The 7,084-nt window shown below is 40.7% G+C and overlaps 1 non-coding gene across 1 annotated transcript; it reads right to left on the reverse strand.

Moving 5' to 3' along the window:
- Positions 1 to 5,721: 5,721 nt before the first annotated feature.
- Positions 5,722 to 5,828, reverse strand: LOC141604458 (small nucleolar RNA R71). Its single transcript, XR_012526156.1, has one exon. It is a non-coding gene; the product is annotated as a small nucleolar RNA R71 (small nucleolar RNA).
- Between the last annotated feature and the right edge of the window lie 1,256 nt (positions 5,829 to 7,084).

The following is a 7,084-nucleotide window of genomic DNA, read 5'->3' on the forward strand; positions in this document are numbered from 1 at the left end:
AGCAGCAGCAGCAGAACTATGTGCCCCCTCATAAGCAACAACAGTTCCAAAAGCCTCCATATATCCCACAACAACAACAACAAGCCTAAGGTTCTGATTTCAATGAGTTGAAGAATTTGTTGCTGAAGGAATCCCAGGCTAGAGAGGCCGGGATGAAGATGCTAAAGAGCCAAATTGCCCAATTGGCTAGCAAGAATACAACTCGAGCTCCGGGACATTTACCGACTCAAACTGATCAAAAGGAGACCTTAAATGCAATCACCTTGAGGAGTGGGTCTACCTTTGATGGGCCCATTATGGTTTAGGATGCCACTGAATAGGATGAGGTCGAACCAAGCAAGGAGAAGGCTATGACAAACAAAACCAAGAAAAAGACGATCAGCAGGTATGTCAGTCGATCGACTGATATACCTAGTCGATCGACTGGTCCGCGACAACCAGAAGCTACTATTCCTGTAGAAGTCAGTCGATCGACTGACAAACCTGGTCGATCGACTGACAACGCTGCTGATAGTGATTCTTTTCGTCCTCCGATGCCCGATAACTTGAGGGATCATCTGTTTCGGGGTACTACTGCCCCGAAAATATTGAGGACAGATCTGACTGCTGATGGGTCCGTTCCGGTTCCGAAGTACGACCCTTTGTCGATTAATGGTTCACATTTGAGACGGTCTGAAGAAGGGTCAAGCTACAACAAGGAGAAGGTTATGGACTTCCAGCCTAAGTCCACCGATGTCGGCATGAGAGATTTAGAGGAGAGGGCTAAGTTGCTACTTTCAGCCCCCTATCCGGAGAGATTAGTGCCGACGAAGGAATAGGTATCATTTAATAAATATAAAAATGTTGTTCGTAGTTTAAACGTACAAGTTCCTTTTCTTGAGTTAGTCAATCAAGTGCCTGCTTACATGAAATTTATGAAGCAATTACTGTCTAAAAAAAAGTCACTTGAAACTGTGCACACTGTCGCACTCACTGAGGAGTCATGCTCCTATTTGACCCATACTGCACCCCTTAAGCTAGAAGACCCGGGTAATTTTTCAGTCCCATGTAATATTGGCACCTTTCCTATTGAGAAAGCCTTATGTGACCTAGGAGCCAATATTAGTGTAATGCCCTTGAGTCTTGCTAGGAAGCTCAAATTAACCAGGTTTACAGTGACCAACATGACAGTACAGATGGCTAATCGCTCTGCGGTGCAGCCAATAGGAGTCTTAGAGGACATTCCCGTGCAAATAGGGAAGTTCTTCCTCCCTGTTGACTTCGTGGTACTAGATATGCCCAAAGATGCCCACATTCCTATTATTCTAGGTAGACCATTCCTGCACACTGCTGGTGCAGTTATTGGTGTTGGTTCGGGTACTTTGACTTTTAAGGTAGGGAAGCACTTCATTGTCTTTGCCCAGACAGCTAGGAAGAAAGATCCCATGTGGCCCGTCACTTGCAATACGATTTCTGAAAAGAAATCTTACTTTATACTTCCTGATATGCCTGTCTCTACCCCTACTCCTGTTGTGACACCTCCGCCCCAGATTGGGAGCAAAGTGGAGGAAGATTCTTCTGTTTTAGACATTGCAAGAGCTGGTTTGGGGAAGGAAGATCCACATGTTGCTCCAGCTGTGAAGGAACCAATCGTTCAAAGAGGCGGTCTAGGATGCCTTAGCTATGGCACGGATGAGGAGCCCAAAGATGAGCCAGTCAAAGCAACGGAGTCCGATCTGGATTCCGACGAGTCTGAAGAGGTCATTGAATGGGAAGATGTCCGACATGTTAATCCGTTGAGTTCTGCGGATGCTGGAGCTGAGAAGAGTGCAGCTGAGAAGATGAGCACTATTGAGGCTACCTCTTGTAGCCAGAAGCCGGACAAGTGGGTCATTCCGTGGCCGTTCTTGATCAACTATTAGTTGATCGCATGCTTTTACAAACTATACACTTTATTGCTTTCGTTGAACTTTTTATTAATTTGTGTGCGCGAGACTTCGCATTTTATGTTTGCTTAGGATTTTATATACTTTATACCGTTACTTTGGGTTTTGCGCATTTTTGGGGCGCGTTATTATGTGTGTATGCAGGTTTGTAGACCATATTAGCTCAAGCTAGTGGGCTAATTCGAAGAAATCAGAGTATTACAGCAGAATTTCCAGTCGATCGACTGCCTACCCTAGTCGATCGACTGAGGTGCGACTTCCAGGAGTTTCTGTTCGATCGACCGTTGTCGCTGCTGTACCTATTCACGACCTTTCCCCTGCTGTGGTTGGTCGTTTTGCGGAATTGAGGGAGTCTTTCCTCCTCTTTATTTTCCGACATAATTCTGTTTTCTTCCATTTCTTCATCTTATGCACACAATTACCGCTTCCACTTGCTTTCTCGGTTTTTATGCGTGGTATTTTTGTTTTTTTCAGGTACCTATTAGTAGCACTGCTGGCTACTGAAACCTCCTGGCCCACGCTGGTTTGGGGAGGTTTCCCTTTTGCTGTGCATAAAGTCTTGTGAGTTCCATGTCTTCACTTCATGTCTTGTTTATTTAATTTTATCGCAAATTCCCATTTCCTGTTTGTTTCATTACATGATTTTGCCAATGGGGACATTGTGCGATTTGGTTTGGGGAAGGGTTTTGCGTCGCAATTCATATGTTTTTTCATTCACGTTTACATTTCAGTTTGGATTGTTGTTTAATTCCTTTATATATACACAAAAATTCAGAAAAATTGAAAAAAATTCAAAAATTTCAAAAATTTCAAAAAAATGCACGTTTATTTTAGCATATAGGTCGAGTCGGAACGGTAGTATTTCAATGATGACATTGCATTTGCATCTGTTTTTGCCTAAGCCTTGCTAAATCGACATGTTTTTAGTAGAATCATATGCATAGTCTACGAGTTTTCGTTAATTTATCTTGTTGGGCTTGAGACTTGACTTAGATTTTTGGCAAACTACATCATATTCTGAGGTTTAGAGCCTATAGCTGGTGACATTCATGACCAGTTTATCTAGGATTGTGAGTAGTTACTCCTTAGGAGACATGTTACATAAATATGCATAAATATGAATTTGATCAGCTTAATACCTGTATGCATTTGGTTTGTGGTTTGTTGACACGTGTGGTAGAGGTCCCCTTTTTCTAATTTTACCCATAAGCTCCACACTGCCAAAAATAGCCTTTTTGTCCCGTTACTATATCCTACACATAGCCTGCCTTGTCAAGCTAGTAGTTTAGTTGTTGGGATTGTTACTTTGTTTTGGTGGCATATGTGATGTGACCATAATTAGCGCATATTTAGCCCCCGAATTAGCCTTGTTCCCATGCTTTTTAGTGCATATTTGGGTCATTTATTGTCTTTAGTTCTTTGTTTTGTATATTCTTTGAGATTTTGATCCCTTGGTAGGAAAGGAGTACAAATCTTGCATTTTCATGGCAAAATAAGACTAAATTGATTGAATTCAATGACCAAGCATCAAGGAAAGACAAGATTAGAAGGCCTTTGTACATATGATAGTAGATGAGCAATGTTGAGAAAGGATCCTTGCATCCCCGAGGAAATCCCCAAGGATTTTATGAAGAAAAGGGAAGAAAAGAAGAAGAAACAATGCTGAGCTACAATCCGAGCGGATTGCCTTGGATCCGCCCGTCCTCCACAGCACAATCCGTGCGTCTTCTGCCAAAGACGCCCGGGTAAGCAGCCACCAGAATCCGCCCGGATTCCCTTGAAGACGCCCGTCTTCCCCTGCTACAATCCGTCCGTCCCGACACCAATACGCCCGGATTTCAGCCCAGCACGAATTCGAATCTTCATGCATCAAAGAAAGAAGCCCTTCCTTCGAAAAATATCGGCTTCTCCCTGCTCAATCTAAAAAGTGTAATTACTAGTTTAGCCCTTAGTTATCCCTAATGCATCCACCTAATTTCCACTATAAATACCCCATTAGTCTAATTAGAAGAGCATGTTCTTCTTATCAATTATTAGAGTAGTTAATATCAATCAAATCTCTCTTTAGTATTGTAATCAACAATTAATCAAGTTTTAATACAAGTTTTATTTCCTTAATCTCTCTTTTGTTCATCCTTTATTTTGGGTAATTGAAGATTATTTGGGTTATCATTGGGAGATTGACAACCTCTCAATCAAGCATCAAGTACTTCTTTTATTCTTTGCTTTATTATTGGAATCATTAGTAGGTATAATTCTCTTAATCTCTTTTTAATTATTGTTAATTACTTTCATTTATTCATCATGTTTCCTTTTGTTGGTATGATTGACAACCTTGCTAGCATGATCAACATGATAATGAGTGAGTAGTGACCTAGCTAGGGTTAATGGGTAATTAGGGGAAACCAACATGGGGAATGATTCATTCTTAAATTAATATGCTTTCATGGTTTATTTTCTTACTTGTTTTGATCTCAACTCATGCACATGTTATGTTTGATGAAATGTGAGCCTATGAATCCTTGCATTTTTTACCCATCACCTATCTTTTCAATGAGACTTGTAAGACATAAACCAACTCGAGTCTCATTAGACCATGCATGTTGTTGAGTAGGAAAGACTAAGTCGACTTTTAGGTGTTGTACAATCTAATCGATTCGGCTCCAGGACCCAAACTTTCCTAGGATTGTAAGAAATAACCCAACTCAATCCATCACAACAATAATTGCTTGCTTATAATTTGAGAACATGTTTGTATGATCAATTCCCATGATTCCCCTGTGACCCCATGATACCCTAGTGCTTTTTATCAATTGTTTACAACCCTTTTAATTCATCTTGCTTATTTATTTTCATTGCTATTTAGTTAGTGACCTTCTACATCAACCCAAATTGTGACACCCCTAAGATACCACTAGTTTCAATAGAAATCTCATCTCAATTCCCGTCCCTTGGGATCCGACCTTTACTTGCCTCTTTACTAATTGTAGAGTTGTTTGTGAAGTTATAAATTGTGTTTTGATTCAGACGTGACCCAATGACAACATCTATTCAATTGTGAACACGAAACGGACCGATAAAAAATGGCGTCGTTGCCGGGGACGGTGTTAACTTGATTTAGATTTTCTTATATTGTTATTAGTTGTGTCTTTCTTTTCCTTGGGGAAGTAAAACTCCTCAAGGTTTGTTCTAATTGTTTTCGAGTTGTTTGATATTTTGCATGTCTAGAAGGTCATAAGGTGATTTGTTACCTTTTGATCGTGAAATTGAAAGAACCTTGACAAACAATAGGAGATTTGCTAGGAGGAATTTGAGAGGTATTAGTGAGGTTGTGGACACTCAACCAACTATTGAGTTCATCAACCCTTTTGCAAGAGAAGGTGAGGAGAACCCAACACAAAATACCCCACAAAATCAACCTACAATGCCTAAGTTTTCATCACATTCCGTACCCACCGAGGAGAACCTACCAAATGGTACTCCCACACCACAACATTTGACTGGAAATTTTATTGCCAAATCCGCCTTTATCCAATTAGTCGAAAGGAGCCAATTTGGGGGGATGCCTAGTGAAGACCCTCATTCTCATATGGAAACCTTTTGTGACTAGTGTGATGCGATTTCTCAAACCGATGTGACTCAAGACAAAATTCAATGGGTCTTATTTCCTTTTTCTCTAATCGGCACCGCGAAACAATGGTTAAAGGGCCTTGATAAGGCCACTCTCGGAATTGATTCTTGGAAGAAGTTGGCTCTAGCTTTCTACAAAAAGTTCTACCCACCGGAAAAGACTAACATGCTAAGAGCTCAAATTACGGGTTTTAAGCAAAGGGATGAAGAATCTTTGTATGAAGCTTGGGAGCGGTTCAAGGGAATTTGTCGCTCATGTCCTCACCATGGACTTAGCGAGTGGTTCTTGGTACAACAATTTTGGAACGGTCTATATGAAGATTCAAGGAACATTCTCAACATGGGATCAAATGGAATGTTCACCGAAGTTGATGACAATCAAACATGGAACAAGATTGAGGAAATGGCGGTCCATAACTCACAATATAGTAGACCTCGCAAGGCTACTAGAGGAGGAAGGCATGAAGTGGACTCCGTTACTCAATTGGGTGCTCAACTTAGTGCTCACATTGACACAATCAATTTGAAGTTTGAACAAGCTATGGCTAGACTTGAAGAAGCCTCAAAATAACCAAAGCATCATGTTAATGCCATGACTGCATCCTCATCAATCCCAAGTGGTATATGTCAGAATTGTGGAACTTTGGGACATGACCAAAGTGAATGTAGGGGAACAAATGAACAAGTGAATGCTTTCCAAGCATACAAGAGTGGTACCTCTTATTCCAACTATTACAATGAAAACACCAAGTTTCATCCAAATCTCTCATACAAAAGCCAAAATGTTCAAAACTCTCAAACAACATACACCCCACCTCCCATGAGAATCCAAAATCAAAGACCCTTTTACAACCAAAACCAAGGTTACCAAAACCAAAATCCATACAATCACCAAAATGACCAAGGTTTTGATGTTCAAAAAGCGGTCCTCCAAATGCAAAAGAATCAACAAGAGTTTTTCACTCAAATGGAAAAAGATAGTCAAGCAAAGAAAACCACCATCAACAACATTCTAGCTCACACCAAGATGTTGGAAACACAATTGACTCAACTAGCATCTTCAGGCTCACAAAGACAAAAGGGGCAATTACCACCTCAAAGTAATCCCCCAAGACATGAAACGGTTAGTGCCATTCACTTGAGAAGTGGTACAAGGTATGAAGCACCGAAGAAGCAAGATGAGGATGAAGTTGTGGAAGCTAGTGATAAGGAAGAAATTGTGCAAAACTCCAAAGATGGAGAATCATCAAAAGAAGAAATTTCAAAGAAAAATGAAGACAAGGTCAAGGAGAAGGAGCCCATTGTGATTAGACTTCCTTTTCCAAGTCGTCAAGCCAAGCTCAAATTTGATGACCAACTTGGAAAGTTTATGGAAATTGTGAAGAATTTGGAAGTCTCAATTCCTTTCACGGAATTAATCAATCACGTGCCGGCGTATGCGAAATACATGAAAGACGTCCTCACAAAGAAGAAGTCGATCCGAAAACTTGAGACTATCGCCTTCACTAAGGTGAGTAATGCAATACTTC

This window comes from Silene latifolia, chromosome 9 (genome assembly GCF_048544455.1).
Source record: "Silene latifolia isolate original U9 population chromosome 9, ASM4854445v1, whole genome shotgun sequence".
Taxonomy (NCBI): domain Eukaryota; kingdom Viridiplantae; phylum Streptophyta; class Magnoliopsida; order Caryophyllales; family Caryophyllaceae; genus Silene; species Silene latifolia.